Source organism: Lissotriton vulgaris, chromosome 6, assembly GCF_964263255.1.
Source record: "Lissotriton vulgaris chromosome 6, aLisVul1.2, whole genome shotgun sequence".
NCBI classification, from domain to species: Eukaryota; Metazoa; Chordata; class Amphibia; order Caudata; family Salamandridae; genus Lissotriton; species Lissotriton vulgaris.
In genome coordinates this window covers 597,418,743-597,436,023 of record NC_141694.1, presented here as the reverse complement: position 1 = coordinate 597,436,023, position 17,281 = coordinate 597,418,743, and positions in this window count along the sequence as shown.

Genomic DNA, 17,281 nt, shown 5'->3' with positions numbered 1-17,281 from the left:
GGGGTCACTTCATTTCACAATTCCGACATTGGTTCCAGGCTTCCACCAGTGTTGATTTTTTAAGGACCATCAAATTATTATTATTTGTTTTATTCCTAGATTGCATATCTATATTGGCATCTTTGTATACATTTTCTTGTTCATTTTATGCTTTGTCAAAATGTACAGCTATTCAACCTGAATGAATTGTGTTTGCATATTGAACGATTTACGTCAGTAGGCCACTTGGCCCAGATTGCCATCATATTACATGTAATGTTTACCTGGACAGAATGCACAAGGCCACTTGGCCTGGAAGGTTCATTTGCCTTTTTCCATTGGTTCAAACTCATCGAATGTACATATTTATTTCATTATGAAATTTCATTTATTTACATGACTGCACAAAGCCAAGCGTTAACTATTATAAAAAATGTTTTTAATGAACTTGCAGCTATGACGCTAAATAGCATGTGTGATGAAAACAGTGGAACCGTATAGTCTGTTTTCCAGCTCCATTGTAATTCTGTCCTCTCGGACCTTGGTCCTACCACACTTTCTACCATTGTGCACTTTAAATTGGTGTTTTCAAATGTATGCCTTTGGCTAACGAGAAAGACCGCCTGGTCGAAACGCGTCGCCAATAAACACCTTGTTTATACACGGATCACTGGAGTGCGAGTCTGTTTGTTCCTCGTGAAACCCTACCGAGAAACCTTTTGCTGATATATATATATATATACACATATATATATATATTTTTTTTTTTTTGGAGGGTTAATTAGTATTATTCATTTAAAGAATTTTATATTTTATCTAAATTAATCAGATTATTCAAATATGTAATGTGTTTGAAGTGAAGTTCTTTCCCTACTGTTGGTTAGACTGGAGTGGAAATAGTAAATCTTATCCCTCCAAAGTCCAACATTTTCCTTACTGTTGCACAGACTAGAGTGGGAATAGTAAATCTTATCCCTCCAAAATGCAACGCTGTCCCTTCTGTTGCACAGACTGGAGTGGGAATAGTTAATGTAATCCCTCCTGAAGTCCAACGCTTTCCCTACTGCTGCACAGACTGGAGAGGGAATAGTAAATCTCGCCCCTCGAAAGTCCAACACTTCCCTCGGGTTGCAGAGACTGGAGTGGGAATAGTAAATCTTACCCCTTGTAAAGTCCAACTCTTTCCCTTCTATTCCACAGACTGGAGTGGGAATAGTAAATCTAAAAACTTTGAAGTTCAACACTTTTGTAGCAGTTATTGATGGTAAGAATGCCTAAATTACGTGGGTGGAAGCGTTTATAGCTGTTACTCTGAATGTAGACTCTTCTGCTTGTCAACGGTCTTCACGAGACAGCATGGTTGCTTACAGCTGTGTTTGGGCAGATGTAAGGCCCTGTCTGTTGCAGATATCTTAAGCTAATATTTCATGTAACCAATGAACCCAGGTACAGGGCAGCAATTATTATACCTGCTTTAGTGCTAAATACCTGAGGCAGATATCACCATTCGCCACCAGGTGCTAAACACCAGCAGTGCCCATTGTTAAAGGGAAACAGGTGCACTTTACAACAAATCAGGGGAAATAGCTTGTGTTCAAAGGTAGATTATATTGAAGAGGATACAGGAAAAACAGGAAATATCAATGCAGCTAAAGACTAGCAACTCCTATCAGTGCTCGGTGCAGGACGGGAATGCCAGCTTCCGGTTGCACTCAGGGGGCAGACCTGAAGATGATCTTTGAGGCAAAGTTCAAAATAAGATATGCAATTGTACTTAGGAACAGCAGTCCATACACTTGACCCATGAATAAAGGTAAATAGGGGCAACTAAATGCCCACTGGTGCCTTGGACTCTACCATGCAGGAGGCACTGACCACCTGGGACTGGCCAGATGGTGGAGACCTGCTGTTTCTAGGTGCAGTAAAGTAGCTTTGTGCTCGATTAAGTAGATCCTTTCTGCAATTTCCAAACAGAATGCGTGCCTCTAGTCAAGGGCAAGCATCCCACGACTGTGCCATGTGATAAGGGGTAGGTGCATGTGCACTGACATCAAGACCTGCAGTTGCACAGTCAATGGCACGAGCGTCTGAACGAATGTCATTAGCATTCCCAGAAAGCAGTGTTTGTGAAGGATCCGTAGCTCTGCAATGTGCCTGGGAGACCCACTAGAAAGAATCGCTGTGTTCGTGGAACAGCACTACGGCCTCTATTTATGGAACAATGGGGGCATATTATCAAGCCTGGGCGATAAAATTATCGCCACTTTATCGGCAGACAACTGCAGATAAAGCGGCGATAATGGGCTTGATAATATGCTCTATGGAATTCCAATCGAAGCCCATGTTAGATGTGAAGACATAATAATAATAATAATAATATTTTATCGCCCAGGCTTGATAATATGCCCCAATATTTTACTGTAGGTATACAGAAACCATGACTGCAACTTAAAGAGGAAGTGAAATGTTTTCTTTATTTAAATATTGGTGACAACACGTTGAACTATAAAAAATAAAAATGCTTCTGGTCCGCTTTGTTGTGATATGGAGCGGCTTCTATATTTCAGTTGTGACAGCGTTGGATCAAGCATTAAAGGGTGAATTTAAATTCAAAGTGCATTAAAAAATATGCAGTTTTCACAAAGTGTGAAGACAGTTATGGCTAGCGTTGAAATGCAAGGCTAAATGTCACTTTGGGTTCTGTGTTGTGGCTTAATTCAGATGACCTTTGGAATCTCAAGGTTGCTGTCAGCTTCAGCCCCTCGAGTGAAATATTTTCTAAGCGATCGTCATTTTGTTTCTACAGTTCGGATGTGACCGCCGGGCCAGTGACCACACTTCTCGTGTTGCCGTTCCCTTCTGGCATCTCTGTGTGGACCTCTGCTCAGGCCTAAGCTTTATAAATCACAGCTGGCCATGCATTCGTAGGGTTAGAAGGAACCAAGCCAGCTGGAAAATCCCCGTTACCTGCTGGTATCCCTTCCATCTATCCGTCATCCATCCACCCCTCTACTCTACCTTCTTACACCTCCCAGGTGTTTTGCATTCAGTAAAATCCATCTACTGTACTGTTCTCCTGACACCGCCTTAATGTGATGCAAAAATGAAACCTGCCGAAACACATCCATCAAGTTGACACATACCATACGTGTCCGGTCACTTTTGTAATTGAATGTAAGCATCTAAATAAAAATTGTCTTTCATTACTGGGAACCTCCTTTATAACTAACAAGCACTTCCAATAAATATTGGGTATAAATTCACAATGACATGTGACAGTATGTAAATGAGTACTCCAGAGTACTCTTTTACGTACTCACTCTTAGAGCACTCTTTTTCATACTCTTACATGTATGTATGACATGGCCCAAAACATCTATAGTGAGAATAAATTTGGAATATTCGGGGTTTTTTCACATATTATTTCTACAAACGGAAAAGACCCCTCCCTGAACTTTAACTGATAGCGATATGGATATGGGGGGTTTCAGTTCCGTTTCACAAATGCACATAAGAGTACGTAGAGGAGAACTCCTGCAGAACTACTTCCAATATCATAAAAGCATTTGTGAATGGCTTCCTCATAATTTTTTTTTTTTTTTAGAAAACAGTGTAATGCAATCGACATGGTCATTTTCTTGGTTCTGCGTGCTACTACCCCAATTCCTTTATTATAAGCATCTGTTGCAGTGTGTATCATTTTTGGGAGAAATCTCGTTTCTGCATTAGTGGTGCTGAGTAGAGAACTTCTTTCAAGCACTTAAATGTCATTTCTAAGTCATCATCTTAAACAAGTTGAACTTGTTTAGGATGTAATCTTCCCCGCAGAATTACCATTATTGAACCTCAAGAAATATTTCACTGATTGAAAGTGGTGAACTAACATTACTGGGCAATGAATATCATAAACATGGGTTCTTTCTGACAGGGTGCTGTGCTGACGTGAAAGGCTGGCACTACCCCAGTGCTAAGAATGACACCTTATTGACAACAGTGTTGGGTGCTTAAGTGGATTATGCTGGTTGTGGCACTGCAAACTAGTTTAGTAATATATATAAGTGGATAATGGAATCCTGACATAGTGCATTCATGTTTAATGTACTCTAGGCCTAACCAATAATAGAAGCATGTTCATACGATACTTACATTCTGCCAAGACTTGCCAGAAAATCAGGATGTTATCCAAATAAAAGATCTTTACCGTAAGTACTCAGTCTTTTTTCTAACAAAGGAAGTGGCAGTTCATTTGGGGAAATTAAAAGTTGAATAAACCATTCTTCAAACTCCATTTCCTATTTTACTTTATCAATTCTAAATGGTTTTGTTTAAATACATATTTTTTTCAAATGTAAGTTATTTTGTTGCTCATCAGTTAAGGAATAATAATGATAGGGACTTTTCAGAAGTAGTTTACGTTGCTTGCCTCTTTTGGATCTAATGCAACTGCATAATTTTCTAGTTTTAGTAGATCCACTGTCATTTTTAGATCGAGGTATGGACGTGAAGCTCCGCCCACTGTCCGTCTACTTTTTTCATTGGCTCCTGTCATTGCCCACTGTAAACTGTGGGTTTTCATTAGTCAATAGGCTTAGTATTCCCTCCTTAGTGCCACCTTTCTCCATTTTGTAACCTCCCATGAGGACATTCCATTTTACGTGTGTTGTTGGCTTTAATTACAGCCTCCGAGCACTATTTTCTCAAAGGGCTTTGTCCTGCCTGCTCTTGCCGACAGGAAAAGGTAGGACACGCTCTCTCCTAACACATTTGGAATCCAATAGGTCTCGCATTTGCGAGAGTTCAAGCTATTGACTTTGTAAATGACAATGCCTTTTAATTATCTGTTTTAAGAAAAACACAAAAATAAAAGGCATTGTCATTTACAATGCCAATAGCTCAAACTCTCGTAAATGCAAGACCTATTGCATTGCAAATGCTTGTCACTAAAAATGTATTTGTTTCCTGAAGACATTTCAGATCTGTGAATAAAAGCGGACATGCCTATCTATCTAATGATTAGTGAGATCGTGCATCATAATCCATATTACTAAACATATTATCACAATTGCAGATGCTGTGATAACATCAAATACAATGGTTCCTTATGACTGCAAGTACTCGACCCCCTTGTATAATCTGAAACTGTCCCAGGGGTTATATCTACAGCATTCAGTAATTCAATCTGTTTAAATGAATATTATTTATTTTCACAAATGTGGTTGTATCATACTTCCTGCAGCATCTGACATCAATATAAAATCTTTTCTTAACCAGTAAGGTTCATTAAAATTTCAAGAAACAACTACAGGCGCAGAATATTCCACAAGGTTTGTCTAAAACCATCTCTTGGCTCAGTGTTCTGTCTGTGAGTAGAAGACGGGCATGAGGAGAGATTGGGGCTGTGGCTTTAGTGGCTTCCATTTTGTACATTACCAATTACAAGTGGTACCCAAGGTGGAGAGTAGGGCTATTCTCAGGCATTCCAGAAAGCCAATAACTAGCAGTAGTAAGCACATGATTCTTTTCAGAAACATGATTTTACATTCTAAACTCTAGATGGCTTACCCTTGTGGGAGTTCAAGCAATTCATCTTCCACTTAGTAATCAGCTCAGTTCCCTAGAGGTGACAGAAGGCAAGAAAGAGAAAAACACTTAAGGTAGAAAACATCCAATGAGAAATCGAAGGGAAGAATTTGTGGGTTTTTTCACATGGGAGATGATGGATGGATGTAGCACATTTTTGACTTTAGTAGGCAAAAATCATATATTTTTCTTGGGTCTAAACACCCTAATAAAGACATTCTGGCTCAAGTAACCAACAAGAGTATCATAGTTTTGAGAAGGCCGATAGGAGAGCAGGACAAATCAAAAGATTGATTGCAGGCTTTTAAGCCAGAATTAAATTGGTTTGAAATACAACTCTGAATGTGGAAGAGCAAAGAAGATGAGGAGAAACATTTATAAGAGGAGGAGTTAAGTTCGATTTTTAATTAAATTGAGAATAATAAGTAAACAAACAAATTGAAAGTTTGGTTAATCATTTGCAGTAGAATATTTTACTCTTGTACGGGCTTTTAGGCGTGAGCAAGTCTAGGAGGTAAATTAACAATTTCTTAGAAGAACTTTTGAATTTGCTTTATTTCTGAATGTTGTTTCAGTGTAGAAAGAGAATATAACAAATGCAATGAGTCCTTCGTTTTATTCTCTTTGAGGAGACTAAGGATGACTCTGGTTGCTTTTCAACCTTTAGTAATAAGGGTATTGGTGTTTACAAAAACTTCAACATATACCTCTTTTCTCGTCCATGGGGTGCTCTAACGTCTTTGGAGAGACTCAAGACAGGCAATAGCAAATAGGCCTAATGATCGTTCAGTTCAACTGCCTGGTAACCACTTCAAATATTCTATTCCTGAGCAAACCTTAAATGCATATTTTGAAATCTCTACTTTGAATTCAGCAAGGATTTCCTGTTGTCTTATCTGTGTCTGAAAAAATGTCGTACTGAGGTTGTGATCTAATATTAGCATTATCAGTAATCAGAGTTTTTCAATGGAAGCCACACTTTCCAGGCAGTTTACCAGTGTGTGCATGCAGACAATGGTACTGGAGTGTAGCGTGTGGTGCAGACACTCCCACTGCCCATCCACCATGAGCGCCACCATGTCCTCTTTGGAGCAGCCATGGAATTTTGCAATCACCAACCGACACATAAAAGAAAACAGATCCACTGCCCTAGTGAGGAAAGACTGACACAGGGATGTGGGAAACTAAAAGAGGGACAACAACAATATTTTTGAAGTATTGTGTGTGTGAAAGAAGCTGATAGGTGATTTCCCACATACAAATTTCAAAGTATGTGACATTCATCCTTTGACAACATTGTTGGTGTGGAGCGAGGTCCCCTGTATGACGCAGGAGATTGCTCATCCCTGTTTCAAGCGTTAGCAGGTTTGACCCCTAAACCCGCACATGTGACCATGACGAGTGTGTACTGAAGTATTTTGTAACCTGTAATACAGTCCCAGAGAAAGTTCTAAGGTCATAGAGGCAGACTAGAGCCCCCTTATTTTGCCAGTGTTACCAGAGTCACCTCACAGCTATAGGAATGTTTGGTTGTAGTGATACAAGGCAGGCCTTTTTAAGTGTCGCCTCCTAAAAAGCTTGCCTACAGGCATCGTCTGAAGTTTAAATTGCCAACCAGTACCCTGGAACCTTCACCGATCTATGGGGCCTATTATGATGGCGGACGGACCTGAGTCCGTCCGCCACCATAGAGTAGGAGGGACCGTCCGCAGGGGCAGCGGCGGTCCCTCCGTGCAAATTAGGATGTGACCGCCACCCTGGCGGTCACATCCTGTATTTTTATCATTGCGGCGGGTGCTGCTTGAAGCAGCACCTGCCGCAATGATAAAAATGTAAGTTGTGCATTTGCATGCACAAAGCGGCAGGCACCGCGTGGTGCCTGCCGCTTTGTGAAGGCAAATGCAGGGGGGTACCATAGGTACCCCCCATGTGCACCCCCCACTCCCCCTTCAGCCCTGGGGGCCCCAAAACAAAAATCCGTATGCCTTTGCATGGCGGAAATGCAGTCGTGTTAAGGCATGTACCTCCAGACATCCTAATATGTCTGGCGGTGTCTGATAGACACCGCCACCCATGTTAGTGCTTTTCCGCCGCGGACGGGAGGCGACCGCAGCGGAAAATCTGCGGACTGAAAAACGATCCCCCAGCCATCCTAATCTGGCGGGGGGTCTTTTTCAGTCCGCTGCGGATTTCTCGCATCCTCCGGGCCGGCGGTGGATTCCGCCGGCCCGGAGGATGCGGGAAATCCGCAATCCTAATCTGCCCCTTAGTGTGCATGGGTATTGCACGTGTGTTGCTGTCTGCTTGTCTGTGTGTAGAAGACGGGCATGGAGAGAGAGTGGTGCGGTGTCTTCAATAACTTCCATTTTGTGGGATGCAAAATACAATTGTTTCCCAAGGTGTAGCATGGAAGAGAGCCGAGACAGCAGATAGGAACAGCAGGGCTATTTTCAGACATTTCAGAAAGCAGTGTAGTGAGTCAGAGTGAATAATGTTTAGGTGTGGAAATAGTGTATCCCTTTTTAAGCTAGGGACTTTCCCCTTGTCTTTCCTAGGCCCATAGTTCTCTGGAAATGCTAAACTTCACAGGTGTTTGAATGGAACAGCATGCTAGTCCTTTGTGCTCTTGTTACTCCAACTCTTTAGACTCCTTGGTTCAAACCAACATCATGCTCATACTTTGGACAAAACCGTGGCTAGACCAGTATCCTTTGAAATACAACTGTGCAAAACTACCCAGAACCGAGTCACAGAAATGAACTACTGGAATATACTGAGTCTGCCTTAAGACGGGACATAAATTTCTAGTTTGTGTGCTAAGATTTATTCACCAGAAACCTGAGTCCTGTAGTAGTCTTGAAGTCGCACCAAACACAAAATAAAGTAGAATATCCTTTCTTCATTCCAAATGATAACAGGACCAACATAACAGTGGGAAGTGGATGCAGTGACAACCTTCTTAGCTCTGTGCCACAACATTCCACCACCTACAGTTTTACACCTCACACCTTCTAACAAGGAACAATACCTAATGTTCTATGTATTAAGTTTACCTTATGCATTGGTACAACATTTCTATCCTTTAAAAAAAATGAATAAATAAATGTAATTAATATGAGAAACATATATATATTGAATATACTCATTTTATATCTGAATATATGAACTATTAAAAATAAATAAAATTAATACATTACATAGCTAGTAAATCTTGCCAGTAATGCAATTCTCCTTCCACTGTGATCTGAACAAAGCATATCAGAGTCAGTTATGCCAGATTGATGGTCATCACAACTTCCATTTTGTTGCTCAATACTGTCCTCACAACATTCATGATCATTGTCAATACCGATTGATGGTCTAGGAGATTCATAATCACCCATGAAATTCTATCCATTAGTTTCATTTTCTCCTGTATTGTCATTGAGAATCTTTTTTGTCCAGGTTTGAGTAAAACAATACTACCTTTATTCCACCAATGTCTGTTCCCCAATAAAACTGCACTGCTGGATACTTTCAACACACAAACAGGACTTGCATACTTTGTTTCCCCTTTCTGTGTTTTGATGGACTTTCTTTGAATGACCCAATCACCAACAGTAATTTTCTTGGTTCGACCTCTGTTAACTTGTTCATAGTATATCTTATTTTTTTTGTTCTTCCACAATTTTTTCTCAAACATGTAGTTTCTCATCATTGATAACATCCGTTGCCAAGTTTTTTTGTCTGTGAAATATTGATGTAAGTGTAGTGCAACCTAACCTAACAATCAACAAATTGAATGGTGTATTTCCTGTTACAGAATGTGGAGTGTTATTGTAAGTTAACACTGTGCATGGTGCTTCTTAAGAATTTCTGTACACATAGATTTGACCCAACAGTAGCTTGTATTCCTTCCTTAATAAATCTATTTGCTTTCTCAGCAAGTCAATTTGAAGCTGGACTATGCAAAGGTGTTTTCGGTTGCTTAATACTTTCTTTGCAAGAAATTACAATTTTTTTGCGAGATTAACTATTTTCTATGATCTGATATTACAATATCTGTATACCCCTCTTTTGAGAAAATTGCTTCCATAAAATCAATCACTATCTCAGTAGAGATATTGTCAACAAATTCATAGTGTATCCTTTTAGTGTAGTAATCGGTCAACACTATTATTCTTCCAGGTCCAGAGAAATATGTGGCCCTGCAAAATCGATGGCAAATTTTGAGCACGGCCTATTGGGAATGTTCACAATATGCATCTCTTGTTTTAAACATTTCCAATATTTGTTTGATTTAAATCATTCATTACAATTATCCACATGGGAATCTATCTCAGATTACATACTCGACCACCAATATTATCTCCTCAGTAATTATTTTTGTGGCTGTTGAACATGGGCTAAAATGATTAGTTTATTTTTTAGACCTGAAGGTGGTACAAACAAATCCTTACTCCTAAGCAAATCTCCCTCAATGGCCAAATAATTCCTGACCTGACAAAATTCTTTGATATCCCTGTCAAGATTTCTAATAGTTGGCCAACCTTTGGTTATATGTCCCATGACTGTCTGTAATACTGCATCTTTCTTCACTGCTCCTATCCACTCATCTTCTGTGATTATGCTTTTAGCCCCTTGAATGGCATCAATCAGAGCAACAACACATTCCTCCTCCATTTCACTGTTGATACATTCACCTTCCTCAAAGACTAGCAACCTTGATAAACAATCAGCCCTAAAGTTTAAGCCTCAAGAAATATCTTCCTGTAATTTAGACATTAGTTTGACTAATATTGGTGACACCTTAGAATTCCCTCATTCCGATCCATCGTCATATATATTAAAGGTATTTGATCAGTTACCAATTCAAATTTGTTGCTGCACAATTACGTTTTTCACTTTTCCACTGCCCATACACACACTAAAACCTCTCTCTAGAGTACTATAGTATACTTCATCTTTCTTTATAGTACGAGAGGGAAATGCTAAAGTTTGCTCCTTCTCTTTTGATATTTATGTAGAAATGGCACCTGGACCTAGTGTCAACAGTTACTACAATATCTGCTTCAGAATCATACATTTTTAAAGAAGATGCATTAATTGTCATGCTTTTAACTTTACTAAAAGCTTCCTGCTGTTCCTGACCCCAGACAAATGTTACTTTTTTAAGTAACTGTGACCTAAGTGGTTCTACAAGAAATGCTTTACCATGTACAAAGCGAGAATAATATTCGCTTAATCCAAGAAATTATCTTAATGCATCCCTGCTATCAAGTACAGGAGCTTCACGAATGGCTTTTGCAATATCATTCTTTGTTAAAATTTCTTCTGAATCTACTGTGTGACCTAGATAGTCTAGTTTGGTTTGCAAAAATTTACATTTATTTTTACTAACAGTAACTCTTTAACACTCTAATATATCCAAAACATGATCTAAAATTTGATGGCGTACCTCAACACTTTTGGCATATATCATGATGTTGTCTGGAAATGTTTACACTTCATCTACCTGACCAAATAAGATAACCATTAATTTTTTTAAGACACTAGCGGCAGCTGCTAGGCCAAACGGCAAGTATCTGAACACTCCAAAGTGTGTCACAGAAGTTTTGAGAGCCTTTGAGTCAACAGATAATATGATCTTATGATAGGCAGACTTAAGATAAATTAGGTAAACAAGGATGATCCACTAATGGCTGCCAACATTTCATTGATCTTCGGTCGGAAGTGGCAATCAACCACAATATTTATGTTTAAAGATCTCAAACCTATTTACAACAAGGGGTGGTGAGGGACAGAGTCTCTGAATTAAGCAGAATACTCTCACCCAGTCAAGAGATCAGGGCTAGATCCAACACCGTTTTTTAGCTCACTGCACCATCCCAGTTTCAGAACCTGGCTGTATGCAAATTAGTCTGTTCCTGTCCCAGTGCATGATGGGAACAGGGCAAACCAAACTACAAAAGCCAATTCTTACACTGGGAAGGAAACAAGCTTCCGGGGACCGGTTTCTGGCATTACAGCCGTCTTCGGCCCGGCTTGCTTGAATCCTGATGGTGCAATGAGCAAGGGACTCATGTCTGAGTATACCCTTCCACGCTTAGGGTGGACAAAAATATTTACAACAAGGGGTGGTGAGGGACAGAGTCTCTGAATTAAGCAGAATACTCTCACCCAGTCAAGAGATCAGGGCTAGATCCAACACCGTTTTTTAGCTCACTGCACCATTCCAGTTTCAGAACCTGGCTGTATGCAAATTAGTCTGTTTCTGTCCCAGTGCATGATGGGAACAGGGCAAACCAAACCACAAAAGCCAATTCTTACACTGGGAAGGAAACAAGCTTCCGGGGACCGGTTTCTGGCATTACAGCCATCTTCGGCCCGGCTTGCTTGAATCCTGATGGTGCAATGAGCAAGGGACTCATGTCTGAGTATACCCTTCCACGCTTAGGGTGGACAAAAGTATTTACAACAAGGGGTGGTGAGGGACAGAGTCTCTGAATTAAGCAGAATACTCTCACCCAGTCAAGAGATCAGGGCTAGATCCAACACCGTTTTTTCGCTCACTGCACCATCCCAGTTTCAGAACCTGGCTGTATGCAAATTAGTCTGTTCCTGTCCCAGTGAATGATGGGAACAGGGCAAACCAAACTACAAAAGCCAATTCTTACACTGGGAAGGAAACAAGCTTCCGGGGACCGGTTTCTGGCATTACAGCCGTCTTCGGCCCGGCTTGCTTGAATCCTGATGGTGCAATGAGCAAGGGACTCATGTCTAAGTATACCCTTCCATGCTTAGGGTGGACAAAAATATTTACAACAAGGGGTGGTGAGGGACAGAGTCTCTGAATTAAGCAGAATACTCTCACCCAGTCAAGAGATCAGGGCTAGATCCAACACCGTTTTTTAGCTCACTGCACCATCCCAGTTTCAGAACCTGGCTGTATGCAAATTAGTCTGTTCCTGTCCCAGTGCATGATGGGAACAGGGCAAACCAAACTACAAAAGCCAATTCTTACACTGGGAAGGAAACAAGATTCCGGGGACCGGTTTCTGGCATTACAGCCGTCTTAGATCTAAAGATCTCAAACCAGCACAGAGCCTAGTGTCTCTTGTTTATGTTTTTGTGATCACTATAGCAGAAACCCATACTGAAGTGCCAGTCGGTTTATTTATAGAATTCCTGCACAATTCATCCAATGGTTTTTAAGATCAACTCCAGATCAGCATCACTTTTCATTTGTATTCTATGTTCAAAACTGTTGATGCAACCTGTTTAGTGAAATAATTTGGCATGCATCCACAAAATCCTATCAATGTGCAATTGAACTTCATTTTTCTCCTCAACATTCAAAATGGGAATCCACTGTACATAGTTTAAGCAATATTCCCAATTTTCCCAAATCCTGCCATCCAACAATATTCCTGCCATTCTAAGCAACATAAATCTTTGTCCTAACAGAACATCCCCTTAATTCAAGCTTATCTTCAAAATAACCTAGCATGGCTATTTCAAATTCCCCAAAAGCATTGGGATTAATATCAGTTTTAAATAATGACACCTTCTTCCATAACTTATTAAAAATTTCTTCTGCCAGAATTGTGACAAGCAAACCTGAGTCTGCCATGATGTTAAGCTCAATACCTCCAATGTGAACTATGCCTAATGACCCCCTTGAATCTTGTAGAAGTAGAACTAGTCTTAATAGTAAGCACTATGTTAGCACACCATTCCTTATCAAATTCATCTACAGAATTTACCCATATATTGGGTTTTGTGCTTTTTCACACTATTGAAAAATGTCCAATTCTTAAACATTTAAGACATTTTTTTTCCAAAAGCAGGACAGTTTGGATTGTTACCCAGGTGAGACTTTGTAAATACCCCGAAACACGTGTCCAGGGATGGCGAAGAAAGATACATCGCGGAATACAAAACTACACTGACCATAGTCCTTAGGGGCGATCCCGCTGGTGAGTGAGTGGTGTGCGACCCCACCCCCTTTTTGAAATATTTAAGCGGGCTGACGAGCCTGGGACCCCGCACCCATGCGCCTGTGTGGTACTAGACCTGGCAATATTTGGCAGCCACCGGCAACCCCAGAAGATAAGAAGATGGCCTATTCCCTGCTGATGAGGGGTAAATACCCCGAAACACGTGTCCAGGGATGGCGAAGAAAGATACATCGCGGAATACAAAACTACACTGACCATAGTCCTTAGGGGCGATCCCGCTGGTGAGTGAGTGGTGTGCGACCCCACCCCCTTTTTGAAATATTTAAGCGGGCTGACGAGCCTGGGACCCCGCACCCACGCGCCCGTGTGGTACTAGACCTGGCAATATTTGGTAGCCACCGGCAACCCCAGAAGATAAGAAGATGGCCTATTCCCTGCTGATGAGGGGTAAATACCCCGAAACACGTGTCCAGGGATGGCGAAGAAAGATACATCGCGGAATACAAAACTACACTGACCATAGTCCTTAGGGGCGATCCCGCTGGTGAGTGAGTGGTGTGCGACCCCACCCCCTTTTTGAAATATTTAAGCGGGCTGACGAGCCTGGGACCCCGCACCCACGCGCCCGTGTGGTACTAGACCTGGCAATATTTGGCAGCCACCGGCAACCCCAGAAGATAAGAAGATGGCCTATTCCCTGCTGATGAGGGGTAAATACCCCGAAACACGTGTCCAGGGATGGCGAAGAAAGATACATCGCGGAATACAAAACTACACTGACCATAGTCCTTAGGGGCGATCCCGCTGGTGAGTGAGTGGTGTGCGACCCCACCCCCTTATTGAAATATTTAAGCGGGCTGACGAGCCTGGGACCCCGCACCCACGCGCCCGTGTGGTACTAGACCTGGCAATATTTGGCAGCCACCGGCAACCCCAGAAGATAAGAAGATGGCCTATCCCTGCTGATGAGGGGTAAATACCCCGAAACACGTGTCCAGGGATGGCAAAGAAAGATACATCGCGGAATACAAAACTACACTGACCATATTCCTTAGGGGCGATCCCGCTGGTCAGTGAGTGGTGTGCGACCCCACCCCCTTTTTGAAATATTTAAGCGGGCTGACGAGCCTGGGACCCCGCACCCACGCGCCCGTGTGGTACTAGACCTGGCAATATTTGGCAGCCACCGGCAACCCCAGAAGATAAGAAGATGGCCTATTCCCTGCTGATGAGGGGTAAATACCCCGAAACACAAGTCCAGGGATGGCGAAGAAAGATACATCGCGGAATACAAAACTACACTGACCATAGTCCTTAGGGGCGATCCCGCTGGTGAGTGAGTGGTGTGCGACCCCACCCCCTTTTTGAAATATTTAAGCGGGCTGACGAGCCTGGGACCCCGCACCCACGCGCCCGTGTGGTACTAGACCTGGCAATATTTGGCAGCCACCGGCAACCCCAGAAGATAAGAAGATGGCCTATTCCCTGCTGATGAGGGGTAAATACCCCGAAACACGTGTCCAGGGATGGCGAAGAAAGATACATCGCGGAATACAAAACTACACTGACCATAGTCCTTAGGGGCGATCCCGCTGGTGAGTGAGTGGTGTGCGACCCCACCCCCTTTTTGAAATATTTAGGCGGGCTGACGAGCCTGGGACCCCGCACCCACGCGCCCGTGTGGTACTAGACCTGGCAATATTTGGCAGCCACCGGCAACCCCAGAAGATAAGAAGATGGCCTATTCCCTGCTGATGAGGGGTAAATACCCCGAAACACGTGTCCAGGGATGGCGAAGAAAGATACATCGCGGAATACAAAACTACACTGACCATAGTCCTTAGGGGCGATCCCGCTGGTGAGTGAGTGGTGTGCGACCCCACCCCCTTTTTGAAATATTTAGGCGGGCTGACGAGCCTGGGACCCCGCACCCACGCGCCCGTGTGGTACTAGACCTGGCAATATTTGGCAGCCACCGGCAACCCCAGAAGATAAGAAGATGGCCTATTCCCTGCTGATGAGGGGTAAATACCCCGAAACACGTGTCCAGGGATGGCGAAGAAAGATACATCGCGGAATACAAAACTACACTGACCATAGTCCTTAGGGGCGATCCCGCTGGTGAGTGAGTGGTGTGCGACCCCACCCCCTTTTTGAAATATTTAAGCGGGCTGACGAGCCTGGGACCCCGCACCCACGCGCCCGTGTGGTACTAGACCTGGCAATATTTGGCAGCCACCGGCAACCCCAGAAGATAAGAAGATGGCCTATTCCCTGCTGATGAGGGGTAAATACCCCGAAACACGTGTCCAGGGATGGCGAAGAAAGATACATCGCGGAATACAAAACTACACTGACCATAGTCCTTAGGGGCGATCCCGCTGGTGAGTGAGTGGTGTGCGACCCCACCCCCTTTTTTAAATATTTAAGCGGGCTGGTGAGCCTGGGACCCCGCACCCACGCGCCCGTGTGGTACTAGACCTGGCAATATTTGGCAGCCACCGGCAACCCCAGAAGATAAGAAGATGGCCTATTCCCTGCTGATGAGGGGTAAATACCACGAAACACGTGTCCAGGGATGGCGAAGAAAGATACATCGCGGAATACAAAACTACACTGACCATAGTCCTTAGGGGCGATCCCGCTGGTGAGTGAGTGGTGTGCGACCCCACCCCCTTTTTGAAATATTTAAGCGGGCTGACGAGCCTGGGACCCCGCACCCACGCGCCCGTGTGGTACTAGACCTGGCAATATTTGGCAGCCACCGGCAACCCCAGAAGATAAGAAGATGGCCTATTCCCTGCTGATGAGGGGTAAATACCCCGAAACACGTGTCCAGGGATGGCGAAGAAAGATACATCGCGGAATACAAAACTACACTGACCATAGTCCTTAGGGGCGATCCCGCTGGTGAGTGAGTGGTGTGCGACCCCACCCCCTTTTTGAAATATTTAAGCGGGCTGACGAGCCTGGGACCCCGCACCCACGCGCCCGTGTGGTACTAGACCTGGCAATATTTGGCAGCCACCGGCAACCCCAGAAGATAAGAAGATGGCCTATTCCCTGCTGATGTGGGGTAAATACCCCGAAACACGTGTCCAGGGATGGCGAAGAAAGATACATCGCGGAATACAAAACTACACTGACCATAGTCCTTAGGGGCGATCCCGCTGGTGAGTGAGTGGTGTGCGACCCCACCCCCTTTTTGAAATATTTAAGCGGGCTGACGAGCCTGGGACCCCGCACCCACGCGCCCGTGTGGTACTAGACCTGGCAATATTTGGCAGCCACCGGCAACCCCAGAAGATAAGAAGATGGCCTATTCCCTGCTGATGAGGGGTAAATACCCCGAAACACGTGTCCAGGGATGGCGAAGAAAGATACATCGCGGAATACAAAACTACACTGACCATAGTCCTTAGGGGCGATCCCGCTGGTGAGTGAGTGGTGTGCGACCCCACCCCCTTTTTGAAATATTTAAGCGGGCTGACGAGCCTGGAACCCCGCACCCACGCGCCCGTGTGGTACTAGACCTGGCAATATTTGGCAGCCACCGGCAACCCCAGAAGATAAGAAGATGGCCTATTCCCTGCTGATGAGGGGTAAATATCCCGAAACACGTGTCCAGGGATGGCGAAGAAAGATACATCGCGGAATACAAAACTACACTGACCATAGTCCTTAGGGGCGATCCCGCTGGTGAGTGAGTGGTGTGCGACCCCACCCCCTTTTTGAAATATTTAAGCGGGCTGACGAGCCTGGGACCCCGCACCCACGCGCCC